The following is an 18,353-nucleotide window of genomic DNA, read 5'->3' as shown; positions in this document are numbered from 1 at the left end:
TGAAAGTCTTTATGTTCTTTCTTCTCTTTCCCATTTTTGTTGGCTGAAGTGGAGCTGCGATTAAATATTGTTCTTGTAAATATTTTCCAGCATTTCAGTGATAAAAGGGTACATCTTACAGATGGCAATTAAATTACCACACGACCTGTTTGTCAAAAAACTTACGTACTAATTTGGCCAGGGATTTTTACGTGGGTTGGGTGAGAAAAAAACACTGATATTATGCATTCGGACGGCACTAAAATCACAGATTTACCCCTGTGAATGTTTAAAATCCCGTACGAGCCCATGACATGAGAAAAAATAGCGTCCGAATATGACTTAACTGACATAAGGATGTAGTGTAATGACGAATTATAATTTTTTCCGAAGTGTTGACAACTTAGTGTTAACTAATAATTGTTATAAACTGGTACTACCAACAAAATATTAGTGCATTCCTGGAACTGGGCGTCGTTACATACATATCCTTATGCATCGCTTTCTGTCAGGACTTTTACGTGCTTTTCTCATCTCAGTGAAGTGACGTCGATGTCTGGGTTAGCAGTATCATGAGCCGTCAGGCAAGTGTTATTTAAATAAACTCCTGATGTACTTACAAATGAGTGCAAAACCTACTGTTGAAGTTTGGTACCATTCAGGGCATTATTAGTGGGGTAATTTACGAGATACAAATTTGGACTTTGGACAGTTTGCACTAAGCCATTTGGGCTGATATCTCGAAATAAGCTCTAACTTTAAAAATGTTCAACCAATGGAAAAAAGGCTTCTGGGGGGGTGTTTGGCTCGATGTCATGGTGCAAAGGACACTAGGTTGATTTTACTCCGAACCATCCCTTTAAGTATCAAGCTTGATTACATCTATTATTATTAGTTAAAACATGCATGTGTATTTATGAATACAAAGTATTTAGTAACGATGTCCATGTGGCTCATAGGTCATGTTCCTCTATCCCTTTGCTGGTTTTCCTTTAGCTATGCATGTTAACTTGTCTGTGTGTTAAGATGAGTGGTTGCAAAATAGAGAGAACATCTCTCTCTACTCTATCTGTCTCCCTCATACATAAAGCCTCAATTTCCAGCTGTAATTTTTTTCATTACCCTGGAATTGAAAGGAAGAGGGGGACTTTTCACTCCTCTCCCTGTTGAGTTCATACATTTGAAGTGAGGCTTTGTCAGTTGAGAATTAGCACACTGCACATGCACTCTCTTAAGGTTCCAGGAGGCAGGCATCACATCGGAGTCTTTCAGAGTGAAATAGAAACTTTAACACCCAGTGCTGTGTGTGTGAGAAGGAGAAAAAGAGATGATGTCGGTATAAACATATTAGCCACTCTGCCACTGTAGCTCAGTTTGTGCAGAAAATTGGATTAGAAAACAGGTCTGAGGTCGAGAAGTGGTGTAAGAGTTATGGATTTTATTTTAAATTGAAGAGACTTCTTTTGGTGGGGTCTTTACCTCAAACATAACCTTCCAAGTTACCCATTATGAGGTCCTTTATAATCAGCTAAACATGCAAGCATTGCAATAGATCTCATTTTAAGGCAACTACTGTATAAAAACCTTTCCTTAAAGTCTTGTCCTTGCCATTTATCTGCTTTTGAGGAAGAGAACACATGAAACCTTTAAGTGCACTTGGCTCTGGAGACCTATGTATTCCTGCTGTTAATACTGATTAATAGTGACAGGGACCGGGTGAAAGCTTTGTGAATCTGTTTGTTTAGTACAAGTTCACAGTCTGACTTTTTTCTTTCATTCAATTAACATGGGTTCTGTGCTCTGGTAAACTGCCTCAGGGGTTTGATGAATGCGAGTATCCACTTGGTTTGAAGATACCGACCATAAGAGGGGTTGACAAAAAGCATGTTGTTGCCACTCTCATAAATGCACAATTCAAAAGCGGACTGATAAAAGCAATAGAAAGCATGCACTTACAGCATATTAAATGTAGCTGCTGATGTAGCTCTTGAAAATGACACTGTTTAGATTTAAAAATGTAATTAACTTTTAATGAGTACTCTTTGGTCCCTAATTAGATGTCTGGCAAAACTGCTTTAAAAACAAATAGGTATTCGGTCTGCAACAGGTAGAAACAGTCCAAACATTTTAATAAATTGTGATTTGACATAAACGTAAGACATTTATGCTTATTGTAGATAATATAAAAGTCAACATTAAACAGTGTTGAAAAAAAGATATTCTAAATCACAGTCTGATTGCTTTAAAGGTGAAGTATGTATTTTCTGCGACACTAGTGGCACCTAACAGAATTACAAATTGTTTTCAAACAACCCTGCAAATGCCACTTCTCCAAATGCGTCCGACATCCCGCAGTACTACAAACCACGACCCTACAAATTACGCCCCCTACAATGAAACAGCCAATTAGCACCTCCATCGAGAATTGTTGATGTTGGCACTAGTACCGCACTTCTTGTACTTCACTTTCCTTGCTTGTTTTAAGCTTCACTATCGCCACCTAATGATAAGGCATACAGATTGTATTACATTGATCAGCAGATGCCGTAAGCATCCTGTTTGTTTTTTTGAATATTTTAATTATGAAACTCTACAGTAAATTTTAATCTTATTGAAGGGGTAGGGTTTTAGCTATAATTACCATAGATCTGTATTTGATTGTATAATTGAATGTTTTACTAATAGATGTTATTTCATACTTCAGAAGATTCAAAAGCAATGTAAGTTAGCCGTACAAACATAAATAACATAAAATAAAACCTACTTGAAATGATTGATTCAGTCAATGACATCCATGCTTGTTTGTTTGCGGGAGGCGTAACTTGCAGTAGTAGGCGTAACGTGTAGGGGTGTTGTTTGTAGTACTGCGGGATGCAGACGGACCCTTCTCCCCTTTCGTGCCTTCCCAACTCAGACATAATAAACACAGCTCTTACGGGTGCTTGTGACTGAATGTTTCAACAGGTAATAATTGTAGGCTACTTTCAATAAAAGCACCAACATATTAGGAATACTTTTGCCGTGTTGTGTCATAAACAATTGAATAGGCACACACTCTGTCTAGGGCGAATGCAAACGTGAACGCCTCGCTTATGATAAACCCATCCAATGTATCTGCACCGGGCACATTTTTTGACATTACTAGCAATGTTTCTGCAACTGTGAAAATGCTGATGACGTGTGATGTCTGAGAGAGCAGGGTATGCGTGAAGGTATGCAAATACATTGGTTGACAGACTGAATCCCTAGCATAATTAAAGCAAATATTATATTAGCTTAGCATACTCCTAATGGATTGTCTGTGTATGAAAAATTATGACTTTAAAGGCCATTTTTATTGTCTAAAAGAAAATGCAATAACATGATTTTTGAATGTAACATTTTTGTCATTATAAACAGCTAACATAAAATCACCAGCACAACCAGGACACCATAAACTTTAAAAAAAAAATTATTTTCTGTTGAAATATTTAGACAAATATGCATCGAAAAATGCATTTAAGATACTGGGAGGCAACATACAGTTTAATATTTATAAAACAAAACAAATATATAAATAATGTAAATTCATGTTCCAGTTACATTTAATGTTGACACAATTTTACCGTCTGAATAAATAAACATTACTTACACTATCAACCCTCCCACCTCAAAAAATACAATTTCATTTTGTTAAACATAATGCAATTAATGCTCTAGGTATAAATCGCATCAAGTTCGTGTTAAAGCATTTGTTACATTTATTTAAAACTATTACTATAAAGAGGACACAGTAACAAATTTCAGATTGTACTGTATGTATATTTTGATGTTCAGCAGTTATTTTTAATAGTTAATTTATTTTGGGATTATCATTCACCAAAGCTCAATAAACACTGTTCACAAACACAGATGTAGCCTACATTTCATTTCACCAAGCTGTTTTCAAGCATTTTCAAGTTTTATTTTGACATGACATAAAGTGGTGATACGTGGGTGAGCTGTATACACTTTTTAATTAGTCTTCCCATTAACCTCATTATTTAGCTATTCATTCAGATTAATTTGCAGATGCAGAATGCACACAACAACGAGAGGTGGGATTTACAGTAACGTGAACAATACAATGGCCTAATCAGCACTATGGAGGCACTGCCTCCTCACACAGCAAGAAAGGCGCTGCCTGCTGCGTAAACTTTACCTGATGGCGTCGCTGTTTTTAATGTCATATTTGGTAAAGAGGCACTACCTCCCTTGCCTCGGAAACTCATTCTGAGTATAGCACTGAGGGTTAGGGTGATTGAAGTGTAGCCCCAAAAGCCATGGGGGCTCAATAAGGGCTTACTTCCTCTCAGACGTGGAAGCACCGCAATGCATGCTGATAGCAATAATGTGACAAATGAAATGAGTGAATGCATAAATAAGGGGGTAAGAGACAGATCCTTAGATGTGCGCAGTTAGACAGGTGTCACACTGAGCCATGTGTCTTTGTGAGCTGTCCTCATTAGCAGGCTTCTTGGTCTACTTTAAATGCAAGTGCTTTCAGAACGAAATGGCTCCCATAAAAGGACCATGAGTGGATCCTGCTGAATTTTCAAAAAGTTTCTTACCCTCAGGAAACTTGGCTGAGATAACAATTCCGCAAGGGGATGCCAGGAGCACTCAGATAAGCTCTGGATGAGTCCATGATGTATATATGAACACAGGGTTGGCAAATGTTTTGGTGACTCTTTTCCTCTGAGCCACTAAACAGTCAGTGCACAAGACATTGTAAATGTGCACATATATTTGACAGTCCTTTTTTCAGGTTTATCAAATTTCCCAGTAAAGAAATAGCAATTGCATTATAATACAAAATATGAACAGTCTGACAATGTTTTGGACAGGTTCACATCACTTCTTTTGAGGAAAATGGTTAAATCCTCAACCACACTCTGCTGCTGTTTATAAGTAAATCATCAAATGTATCTGCTCCTGATTTAATTTCTTAAGACTTGTCACTGTACATGCATTTCCTGGTATTCAAAAATCACTCCTAAGAACTGCTGTTTTAGATATAGCCCTTGCTTACCTAGTAGATGATCAATAAGGGCCCAGGATTTCTTCCCTTTGTTTTATTTTAATATTCCAGTCTGCTGCAGAGGAAATTTCATCTTATGAGGTGATTATTTGATTGTGCAGAAGTCTAATAATGTTTAAGTTCTATAGTATTCTTTGAACATGCTGAGCTGTCTTTCTTGTCATGTAGTTTGAATAAACTAATCATGTAATGTTCCAAATCAAGGATGTAGGTGTGGTTTTAACATTATTATAGATATTTTAAAATCAATCAAGCTTTATTCATGGACCATGTTTTCATCTGCACAGTGAAATAGCTGATGTAGCTGAGCTTACACTTGTTCTAGTTTGGAAAGAGTTTATGTATGTAATTACCTTCTATTTTGTGTACACTAATTATATAAAGTTGAATCTAAAACAAACTGCATGTAAATAAATTAAATATAAATATATAAACACAGTGGTTGGACAATGAAACTGAAACACTTGGCTTAAAAATATTTAGATCTGGTTACTGTGCATGGGAGATGGGAGAATGGCCTCACATTCAGCTTCATTTTCATGTTCATTCTCATTCAACCATTCTGTCATAAGTCTTGCTGTGTGTATAGGCGCTTTATCATGCTGATACATGGTACCACCTTCAGGGTACAATGTTTGAACCATTAGTTGCACATGGTCCTCCAGGAATGGTTCGGTAGTCCTTGGCAGTGACGCACCCATCAAGCACAGTAGGGAATGCGATGATACTGCAGCCCAAACCATCACTGATCCACCCCGTGCTTCACTCTGGGAACGCAACAGTCCGGGTGTTAAGCCTATTTGGGGCTTCTCCACACCATAACTCCCACAGATGTGGGAAAGACAGTGAAGGTGGACTCATCAGATGTCTACAGCCCCAAATTTGCAATGTTGGCACCATGAAACTGACATTTGGAATTGGCATGAGTGACCAAAGGATTGGCTATAGCAGCCCGACCATGAATATTGACTGTTGAGCTCCTGACGGAACAGTTTTGGGGGAAACCGGAGAGAAGAGTTGCACATTTAATTCTGCCAGGAGTTGAATGGGCAGCTGTGATTTTATGTTAGTACATTGACCCTCTTTTGTGTCTCTGATATGTCTCCCATTATGCTGTGTGGATTGTCAGATCTTACTGATGGAATGTAAAATTAGTGAAGAATTGCCAACAGGCCGCACATATATAGGCGTGAAACCGCTCCCACTATTTTGGCCATTGTTTCAGTTTCATTATCCAACCCCTGTGTGGTTATTATTATTATTATTATTTTATTTAGTTAATCTTGATTCTTTTGAACACTTTCATTATGATTTATACACACCCTGAATTCACAACTCGAAAATTAATTTCTTCTACAGCAATTATAAAAGTAAATGGCACACATGTCACCATTTACAGTGCACACCATTGATGCTGCGAGTATTTCTATTCATCTGCACTTGATATTGTGCTTGTTGAGGCTCTCCAGTGCTTTATCTTTGACTCCCACACAGGCCTCCATTTCTAATTTTCTGATAACAAGAGCAGGAACTCCTCCCTTGAATGACACGACTTGAAAAGCCAAATGTGCAATAACACTAAGAACACTTTCTTCTTGTTACTGATGAAGGAAAAAAAAAAGCTATACTGTATTAGAGAGAACTGAAATTAAACAATAAAAGGGTTTGTCGAACACAATTGAGCTTGATCAACACAGTGCTGTTTACAGATATAGCATCTGCTTTTGGCAAGGCCCTGTCGTTCTTTGCCATAATCTTCACTGTACCTTTAGATTCAAGCTCTTGCTGGAGATCAGCAGCCAGTCCTGCCTCTTTTCCTCTTATCTACATATGCAGGCTATCCTGACAACCCACCCCATCCACCCAGATTATCCTGACTATTGGTTAAAAAAGGGCAACCCTGAAAAGATTTCAATCTGTGTTTTTGCCCACTGCATAAAAATGTAGTATACAATATGCTATGTGTGAATAGAAAATGATTAAATGATCGTAATTTAGATTACACAGATTTTAGTATTGCAACTATGAATTGTGAAGATTTATGAGGAAAAAATATAAAATGTGCTCCTGTGGTGCTGAATAACGGGAAAACTGTTGACGATGAGTCTAGTCCTTATTTCAGATGCATGAGGCTCGGAGGGGATTCGACTAATTTAGCATTCAGATTGCAAATTACACATTGTTCACTTCAATTAGAGCTTTAAATCCTACTCACAGTAACACACTTGCTGTATAAATTATAGCCTAATATATCATTAGGTCTTTATTACTCTCTCAGGACCCTTCCTGTTGGAGTCACACAATTGGTGTGTGGACAAGGGGTTGCTGCGTAAGGGTCTTCATATGTGCCCAGAAGGATTTTTTAGAATGAATTTTGCGGTGAGTAACATTTTACGTAGGGTTTTGCCAGTTATTTTGTCTATTTTTGCTAAACCAACCTAAATAGGTCCCAACAAAGCCACAACATAGTTTACAGCTGCATGGCTCAGAGCAACATAGACTAGTGGTGTTCTTGAATGAATCAGTGCTTTTGAACAAATCAGTTGAGTGACTGATTCAATGAAGACAGTACTTCTTTTCAGTTGTGAATGAATCAGCTTTGTAAACAAATGTTTTAATAAATGATACTGTATGTGAATGTATGTACATATATACTGAGAGAGAGAGAGAGAGAGAGAGAGAGAGAGAGAGAGAGAGAGAGAGAGAGAGAGAGAGAGAGAGAGAGAGAGAGAGAGAGAGAGAGAGAGAGATTTTGTTGTCATGGTTACCGAACTGTTTGGCAACAAAATGACAAGCTCTTGAGATACATTATACATTTACTGTGCTTTCACGGTGAAATGTCCAATTTACAATTTCAACTCCTGACACGAAGAACATAAAACGGAGAGGATTTTTTTCGAGACCAAGACCGATAAAATCCGTTCATTATTTCCTCAAATATGAACACAAAGAAGACAACTGACAGCATCAACGGAACGCTAATGTTTGCTAGCTTGTAAGTTAACGTTCGCGAGCTTGTAACGGCAACATTACGACCGAAAACAAACAAGAAGACACGAAGCACCAAACACTAATCAACGTTACAAGGATCAACCGACTCTGGCACCGTCAAACGGTAATCCTAACTACAGGAAATAAAACCTACCAGAGGTTCGAGAGAATGGATGCCGCGATGGAGGACGGCTCCGCTATCAGCCTGCCGGTAAAAGATTCAGATCTGCCGCTTTTACCACCGGACACTGACAGATATGAGATCCAGTATCCGGACCATGTGACTTCCCTAAAAGATAGGAAGTCCTTCAAAATAAAAGCCCTCCGGGACTCACCTGAGTGGATCATTGCTGATTTTACAATGAAAGGAAATTGTAGGGTCAAAAGTAACCTTCTTTTCTTCACCCATCATCCTCCTGCCTGGCATGCAGCATTTTGTGAAATCTTCACCCATGTTAAAAAGAATGGAATCAGCAAAGGAAGACAAATTACAGTCTGTGAGGAAGACCCTACCTCTCCCACCCTGATTATCAACATATATCACAATGGCACAATCATGATCCAGGGATCAGAAAATAGCCTGGATAATTTTTACAAACACTTCCAGTCAATGAAAAGTGTAGCAGAAAAGAAGAAGATAGGAAACAGACAACAGCCAGAGACCCCAGAGAGACCAGCCGTCCCCAGCAGCAGTCATGTGACCGCCTCTCCTCACTGCAGTCCCAAACTCCTCACCAATGTGAAGGTACTGAGAGAGGGACTCTCCATCCTGGAGAGGGAGTTTGTGGACTTCAAAGAAAAGACCTTGACCTGCCTTCACAACAACAGTGAACAACAACACCCAGCAGTGAGTGAGCTAAGCAGTATGGTCCTTCAGCAGAAAGCTGAAATTCACGAGCTGTACCAGGCCATGAAGGAGCTGGAGGAAGATAATCAGACCCTGAGGTTAGCCCTACACAGAGTATTGGAGGATCTCACCCAACACTCCACCACCCAGAGCAACCAGCGGCAGACTCTACAGGCTCTACAGGCGGAGGTCCACGCCCTGAGAGAAGAGCTGAGAGATCATCGCCCCCCCCCTTCCATCAACCACACACCCACCACTTCCCTGCCCCCGAAACCTCCTATCCTATCGGAACCCAATACACCCCACCCAGCCCCCACCACTTACTCGCCTCCAGAACCCCCTCAAACACACATACTGACTACAGACACTGACACACACACTGATCACAGTACTGATAAACCCAATCACACACACACAGCACACACTTCTCAGATCATATTAATGTGTGACTCAAACGGGAAACACATTGACTTAAAACGGCTCTTCCCAGGCCGAGAAGCAGTGAAACTCTGGAGCCCCACCACGAAGAAGGCTAGTGAGCAGCTATCCAAACAGAGGTACCAAGACGTGGAGCACATTCTGATCCACACAGGGACCAACGACCTGACTGCAAGGATCAGCGACCTACCATCAGCACTGTTGCAGGTGGCAAGGAAAGCGAGTGAGAAATACCCCAGAGCAAGAGTAACTATATCATCTTTACTTCCAAGGACTGACACACCCCAACACACAATTAACACAATCAACGCGGAGATTAGAGAGAAATGCACACAACTGCAAAACGTCCATGTAGCCCTCCACAGAGACATACTTCAGCAGCACTTATGTGACCACATCCACCTCAGTAAGAGAGCTGTGGGACTATTTGCGAAGAGCCTCAAAGACACTGCCCTAGGCCGCCGCACTTCCACACCTGACCGCAGAAGAAACTACAGTCATTCAGGAAAATCTCTTCACCCACGCAGACATCACCCTACCCAGCAGAGGTACCCTCAGCAGCCCCCCTACACAAAACAACCACAACAACAATACAACCAAACAAACCAAGAAATCTACATGTCACAACCCACTATCCAAAGAGAGAATGCTACCTACCTGCCACAGCCCCCACCTCCCAGAGAGATTTACCTACCTAACGAAGTCACAGCCCACCATCCACCGAGGGAGCTACCTGCCTACATGCCTCAGCCCCCCAGCCTGAGAGAGAGCTACGCCATAGCTACCAGAGCACCAATACCACCATCTGCACCACCCAGCCAGAGAGAGAGCTACGCCATAGCTACCAGAGCACCAATACCACCATCTGCCCACTGCGATCCAAACCAGATAAGAGACCTAGTCACCTTGCTGTGCTCAAAACTGTTAAATTAACATGGGCTTTCAACATTATTAGACACCAAACCTATATATCATCTATAACATATATAACAGGTGCATAGCATTTATAATATTTAATATCGTTGGAGTTGGATTATTATTTTTTATTTTATTTTTTTTATTATTTTTTTTTTTATTATTATTTTTTTATTATTATTATTTTTTTATTTTTTTTAAATTGTACATTTCTACGTGGAACACAGTTCCTGTATCTAGACAAATGTCATTCTCAATTAGTAGTTGGAATATCCAGGGTTTGTACTCCACAACTTTTGGGGATAAAACTTCAGATCCTGAATTTGTAAAAAGTGTAAATAATTTAGATATCATCATTATACATGAAACATGGAACTATTCAGATTTACTATCTAATTGTCCTAATAATTACATTGAATTTTCGGTACCTTCTGTAAAAAAGAAAAATGTTAAAAATGGAAGAGATTCAGGGGGAACATTAATTTGGCATAAAGCACAATATAAAAATTATATCTCACCAGTGAAAAAAGGAAAAACTCACCTTTGGATAAAAGTCAACAGAGGTATAGTTAATAGCAACAGAGATATATATTTATGTGCTATCTATATCCCACCTTCAAACTCCCCCTATTACACTGAGGAGATTTTTCAAGAACTTCAAAAGGAGATAATTCATTTCCAATCATTGGGTCACATCTTATTATGTGGAGATCTCAATGCAAGAACTGGAAAAGAGAAAGACTACATCGAAGTAGATGGAAACAAACACATTTTCGGTCAAATCTCCCCAGTCCCAGCTCACGCAATACCACAAAGACAAAGTTTTGACAATATTATAAACAAAAACGGAAGACAAGTTCTCCAGATATGCAAAAGCCTAGGCTTATACATAGTTAATGGAAGGACCCGTGGTGACTCTCTGGGTAGAATGACCTATTCCTCTGTGTTAGGTAACAGTGTGGTGGACTATACGATCACCGATATCGACCCAGAGGATATCAATGCATTTGTAGTTTCACCACAACTTCCCTTTTCAGATCACTGCCAAACAATTCTTTATTTAAATAAGTCTACAAAGTATAGCTTTGTACAAGAATCAGAAACCAGCAAAATGTATGACCTCCACCAAAAATATATATGGAAAAAATGCAGCAACATAGAGAATTATTTAACTGCACTTGAGAGTACAGAAATCAAATCAAAACTTAATCTCTTCAGACTTATTAAATTCCCATGCACAAAAGATGGAGTAAATTTGGCTACACAGCATTTAAACAATATATTTGTTGAATTAGCTACAAAATCAAATCTCAAAATAATTAACTATAGTAACAAAATAACAAAACACAAACCCTCAAAAGAAAAATGGTATGATAATGAATGCGTTTATGCTAGAAAACAACTAAGACTATTATCAAACCAAAAACACAGAGAACCCCATGAGAGTCAGATACGGGTCCAATACCATCAGGCACTAAAAAACTACAAAATACTAATCAATAAGAAAAAAGAGCTTTACAGATCTGAAGAACTTAACAAAATAGAAGAAGCCATTGACCAAAACGTCTTTTGGAATTTGTGGAATAAATTCAGTCCAAGACAAACTAAAGATAAATTAACAATACAAAATGGTTTGATCTGGAAAAATCACTTTGAATTATTGTATAAGAATATTGATTATAGTGCAATCACCCCCCAACAACACTCAGTAGTTGAAAAACTCCACCACTTAGAGGAAAAGGTGAAAGACTACCAAAACCCCCTAGATACAGCAATAACTCTAGCAGAAATACAGAGCCAACTGAAGGCCCTGAAGGCTGGAAAGACTTGTGGAGTGGACAGCATCTGCCCTGAGATGCTAAAGCACAGTAGCCCTACACTGCAGGCAGCTCTCCACAAGCTGTTCAACCTCGTTCTGGAGTCTGGTTATTTCCCCGAGATCTGGAACCATGGACTCATCACCCCTATTTTCAAAAATGGCGACAGATTGGACCCTAACAACTACAGAGGCATTAGTGTGAACAGTAGTCTGGGGAAGGTTTTCTGCAGTATTATTAACGCCAGAATACTGTCCTTTCTCACCAAGCACAATGTCTTAAGTAAAAATCAAATTGGCTTTTTACCAAAATATCGTACATCAGACCACATTTATACTCTCCACACCCTTATTAAAAACTACACCAAAATTAAAAATGGGAAAATATTTGCATGTTTTATAGACTTCAAAAAAGCTTTTGACACAATATGGCATGATGGGCTTTTTTACAAACTTATCGAAAGCGGGATAGGGGGTAAAGTCTATGACACTATTAAATCACTGTACACAGAAAATAAATGTGCAGTAAAAATTGGCTCCAAAAGAACAGAATTCTTCAAGCAAGGGCGTGGCGTGAGACAGGGATGCAGTTTGAGTCCAACACTGTTTAACATTTACATCAATGAACTAGCAACCATGTTGGAACAATCTGCAGCCCCAGGTCTCACTCTTCATGATACCAACATCAAGTTCCTGCTCTATGCCGATGATCTGGTTCTGTTGTCCCCAACAGAAGAAGGTTTACAACAGGGCCTGTCCGTCCTAGAGCAGTACTGTCAGAAATGGGCACTGACAGTCAATCTGAAAAAGACCAGTGTTATGGTATTTCAAAGGAGAGCCAGATCTCTGGGAAATAGACAGAGTTACAACTTCACTCTGGGCAACACCAGACTAGAACAAAAGAGTTCATATAATTACTTAGGGGTTGAAATTAGTGCATCAGGGAGTTTCAACCTGGCCATAAACACACTATGTAATAAAGCTCGGAGAGCTTTGTATGCAATCAAATGCAAATTTGGAAAAACAAATATCCCCGCAAGAATTTGGCTAAAAATCTACAATTTTCTGATAACACCAATAATGCTTTACGGAAGCGAAGTTTGGGGCCCGATTTCGAATCCAGAATTTAAAAACTGGGATAAAACTCCCACTGAAAAACTGCAACTGGAATTCTGTAAAATTATTCTAAAAGTTCGCCCAAACACCCCAAACAATGCATGCAGAGCAGAACTCGGTATATTCCCTCTGAAAATTAAAATCCAAAAAAGGTCAATTAAATTTTGGCAGCATTTAAATCAAGCTGATAAAAATTCCATTGCATACAAAGCTCTCCTGAGCAACCAGCGGGGTTCAGACGTCCACCCCCTGGACCAGCTAGCTCAGAGGTACATGGAGATAAACACAGTCAGTAGTGGACAGACAGGCAGAGAGAGAGACAGGTACTCTGAGCATCAGAGTCGCCACAGACACAATCCTCAGTCTTCAATCAAAAGATTTGAAACTAAATTAAAAGACGAGTATACAGAACAATGGCAAAATGAAAATAAAATACATCACAAACTCCTCTGTTATCAGTCCCTGAACAGAGATATCCAATTGGCCGAATATCTCAAAACAAAAAATCCAAAAGAAATACGAATTTTAACAAAATACAGAGTCAGTGACCATGAGCTGGAAATTGAAAGAGGTAGACATTTAAAAGTGTGGAGACCAAGAGAGGAACGTGTCTGTTCACACTGCCACCAGGATATCGAAACAGAATTACATTTCCTATGTACATGTCCCAAATATGAAGACTTAAGAACCAAATATTTCCAAAAATTTGAAAAACATATACCAGGCTTCACTACCTACACTGAGGACAAAAAGCTTCCTTTTTTATTAGGGGAAGATAAAAGCACAGCATGGCTAGCAGCTAAATATGTCTTCTCCTGCCACAATACAAGGCTAAATTAATAGAAAATTGTTTAAGAGGTATTTATACAAGTTATGTATTATATATATATATAGAGTGCAGACGGGCAGGATGGTAGCGGAGGGAAGGGAAGTATATATATATAGATATACAATAACATATATGTATATTTGTATATATATGTGTTTTTTTTTTTTTGTTGTTATCTTGTTTGTCTGTATTCTCTTCTTTTTTTATGTACATATATATATGTGTATATGTATGTATGTATGTTTGTGTATGTATATATATATGTATGTGTATGTGTATGTGTGTATATATATATATATATATATATATATATATTATTGTTTCAATGTACCCTTTGAGGGACATGCACAGAATGTGTTTAGTATCTGCATCTACATCATAATTGTCCTGTTTACTTGTACTATATCAGATGTATTAACTCCTTGTTGTTGTTTATATTTGTTCTTATGCTTTGGCAACACAGATGCATTTTTTTTGTCATGCCAATAAAGCAACATGAAATTGAAATTGAAAAAAATTGAGAGAGAGAGAGAGAGAGAGAGAGAGAGAGAGAGAGAGAGAATGAATGTGTATATAAAGTGGTTTATATTGTATTTTTTTTGCTGTGGAGTCAAACAAATAATCCTTTCTTCTGCAGTTTTGGAGTGTGTGGATGTTTTCCAACAAATCTGCACAGTGTTTGAAATAAGACTTCTGAACAGTTTTGCCTACTCTCTTTGAAAGATAATAAATAAGAGAGACTGGCCATGATGTAATCACCAACTGTCTTTACTATGATGAAGGGCTGGCAACATCTTATTTAACCATTTTTTTAAAAGACGAACAGCTATATTAATTAGAATTATGACTATTCTAATGAGGATTCATGAATAATATGTAGAATACAAAATGAGGCCATAAGTTCTCAATTAGCATAACTTCTCTCTCGTTTTTCCTTTTGAGTCTGTGAATTAAAACCTTTAAATTAGAGCCTGTGTTGGTATAATAGATACGCCTACTTATAAATATTTTTAATCACTGGTAAACGTGTTGTGAACAATGAGAAAATAATGAAGATGAAATTGAACAGAATTTAAATTAGGCTGCAGAGGACTGCAAAGGGAACATGACCACAATAATTATGACCACATGAAATGTACTTCACTCATTAAAATCAATTTATCTCAAAGTAATACAATTCCTTCCTAACATGCTCCAGGAAATTGTCCTGCTACTCATATCCTGTTGGCCAGTGGTTAAATTTGAAAATGTAATGTAAAATAGGGCACTGATTAGTTCAAAATATTGACTTTTGGTTGTGAAGCCATTGTGGCAAAGGTTGGATCAAGTTTCCAAATTTGTATTTACTTTTAAAGGCAATATTGGACTCATAGGTTGAACTGTCTATAAATAAAACCTCTATGGTGGAAATGCAATCTGCTGTCAAGAATGTTTAAGAATTCCTCCAGCCCATATGGCTCTGATGATACAGACTGATGTGATGTATGTGAAGAAACAGGAGGGAGGTTGTAATTCATGCTTTGTGTACCACAGTTAAAGATCATTGATTGAGTCTATGGAGGTCTGAATAATGTATTCAAGTCCTCTTTTGATCTGTGATGAGGTCCTGGAGGTGGTGGAATGGACAATTAAACAACAATACAAATTGGATTTGTTTAAAATACTTGACTGTCCAGGGAGCAGTAGAGAATTCTGAATAGACGTTTCCATAGAAATTCAGGGCTATTTTAAACCGCTTCGCTGGGCGTAAATGACTGAAGTTCAATAACAGTAAAATCACCAGAGGAAATATTGCACAGTTTGAGTCTTTCTTTACCCCGTGTTTTATCAATATTCTGCATTTGAAAGCACATCAAAAGATTTTCAGCAATGTGAATGTATGTGCATGGATTCCCTGTTCCATAGATCGGACCTGGTAACCTTCTTTGATATGTGTGCATTGCTTCAGAACCGCCAGAAGCTATTTCCGAAGATTTGGTCCCTGGGCCACTCAATGGTAAGGCGGCAAAGTTCCTGCCCTACACATTACGCTAAAAGCAAAGCCATGTTTTTGAAGTCGTATAGCTAACCTCTCTACATAAATTGAATATTTTGCCCTCCTTGCTGTCCTACCACCAGACAGTTGATTATGACACGTGACCCCAAAGTAATAACTTCAAGAGGTAGAGGTGACCTCTGAGAATTGCATGCACATGAACTTGTTTTGTCAGAGCGATCTGTTAATTATATGCACACTTGCATTTTTAATTTGCCTGCGAGAAAGAACATGACAAATGAGACATGCGCTGGGATGCTCCAGGACAGCATTTCCTGGATGCGAAAGACATCTCATTGCATTGAATTAATTTCATTTTCACATGTTCATAATAACTTGTGGCTATGCCATGTCAGCTATTTTTCTTGATTTAACTTTGAGCTTTGTTCAGAGCAGAGGTACGATTGACGTTGAGTGACCTAGTGAAGGCAGTACTTGGAAAGAAGTCCTTTTAAATTCCCCATTAGTCAGCACCACAAGTCACATTTACGCTGAAGAGATAGGCCTACACTCTAAGTGACATTCAGACGGACATGATGTTTCTGTTGACAGCATCCAAGCTTTTGCTTGCCACCTTTCATAGTAGTACAGATAAGTTATTAGAAGGCTACTTTGTGTGTGTTTTTTCCCTCCGGATTGAGGCATAATTAAACAGTTAAATTGATATACAACCAAAATGATGCCTTTTTAGTCCGTAATGAAATAGTCTGGGCTTCAATACAAGTTAAGATCAACCAAGAGCATTTGTGAAAATTTTAAACTTATGGTGAGGAACTTACAATAGAGGTAAATGTGGGCATTTTTTAAAAAGCAGAAATATGAATATATATTTAATTGGATACATGCACTTATTTATTCTGTAAACATTGTGTATTATTTGAGCTTTTATTACAGTAATTGTATACATGTTGTTGTCTGGTCATGGTGACAAAGTTGTAAAACTGAATATAACTTTACACATAAAAAGTTAGCAAGCAGTTTTTTTCATTCTAAAACATGTTTACCATCATTTTGTTTGATTTCAGAGTATTTTAACTTTTATTTTTAAATTGGCCCCAATTGGCCTCACTGTAACCCTGACTGTTATTGTACACACAATGAACAATCTAACCAATGTAAAGCACTGCTTTATTTTCTTTGAAAGTATCCCAGTCACATAGCAAAAGGTGAGAGCTGGCTTTTGAGAGAATGTGTCTAGCGACTAAGCTGTCATATCGGCTAATGGGAATCACTTAGAGCTCTAGCATCTGATATAGTAAAGGTGGGTTGCGAGTAAAACCATCCTGACAAATCTAAAGTAGGATCAAGAATGGCAGTTTGACTCCAGATTAGGTTGCAACTCCCACGCCATATAAGGGAACTCTATTCGTACTGTTTATTTCAGGAGTGAGTAAACTATAGACATTAACACCAGCTGAGACTGAGAGCACCTGGGCCAACTGCAATTTTCCCAACTGATAGAAAGCCCCTTGGCCATCACCCTGAGCTAACTGCTGTAAGAGAAGTCTAATTAATGACATGCACAAATAAGATGCATGACTCATGAATATTTAGTAGATCTAAATATATCAAGCATACTGTCTATGCAAGTTAATATCAAATAAAGTGAAGTCGTGCACTGTCTGGGGTAAATCCAACAGGGTAATGGAATGGTGTTATACAGTTTAAAAGCGGAATTTGAATATGACATAAAAGAAAATCTTTTAATCCTGGATAAAGGTTTAATTTGCATGATTGTATTATTATATAAATCGTAAATGGGGAAACTCTTGTTTAAATATGCTTTTTATGCATGGTATGTATGTGTGGCCTTTCACAGTATGTAGGATTTATTTGCCTTTCTCTAATTTAAGAGAAGTTACATTTGGAAATAATCGTGTCAATACATAGAGCTACGTATTGGCTGAATAAAAAACATTTTTCTTGTAAAAACTGCCCAGGTGTTGGGAACAGAATTATTTTTAGAAGTTTTTTATTTAATGTATTTTATACCTGTCAGTAGTGCACTATGTGTAAAAATGAGCCATCATCTTCAATATAAGAAGGTGCCCTTTCTCCGTCTCTGTTGCTACTGAGGACGGCAATAAAGTACAGTCACGGTGTTATCTGTTTTTAGCACTTGTCAGCAATGCTGCTGACACAAAACCACTTTTATCTTCAACAAAAAAGTCTCTGGAATTCAGACATTGTCACTTCATATACACATGAATGTCTTTTGATGATATCATTTCATGTAAGAAGACAAACATTCATTCAGTTTAATACTTTTGCTTTCATAGACACAGTCAGTACTGAATGCATCCACATGATTCATACAAAAATGGTATG

At 38.1% G+C, this 18,353-nt stretch overlaps 1 long non-coding RNA gene across 2 annotated transcripts in view; it reads left to right on the top strand.

Moving 5' to 3' along the window:
- The window catches only part of LOC307166464, a 59,835-nt gene that overhangs the window by 24,096 nt on the left and 17,386 nt on the right, over positions 1–18,353 (top strand). Inside the window, exon 1 of one of the 2 annotated variants that reach the window (XR_013822631.1) lies at positions 2,798–2,943. The exons of the other annotated variant lie outside the window; for it this stretch is intronic. This is a non-coding gene — a long non-coding RNA (uncharacterized lncRNA). Of the gene's footprint in view, positions 1–2,797; positions 2,944–18,353 lie in introns of those variants that run through there. 2 annotated transcript variants of the gene reach the window in all.

The sequence above is a fragment of the Squalius cephalus genome (assembly GCF_949319135.1).
Source record: "Squalius cephalus genome assembly, chromosome: 10".
Taxonomy (NCBI): domain Eukaryota; kingdom Metazoa; phylum Chordata; class Actinopteri; order Cypriniformes; family Leuciscidae; genus Squalius; species Squalius cephalus.
The sequence above is the reverse complement of the archived record's forward strand: the minus strand, read 5'-3'. Positions and strand labels throughout refer to the sequence as shown.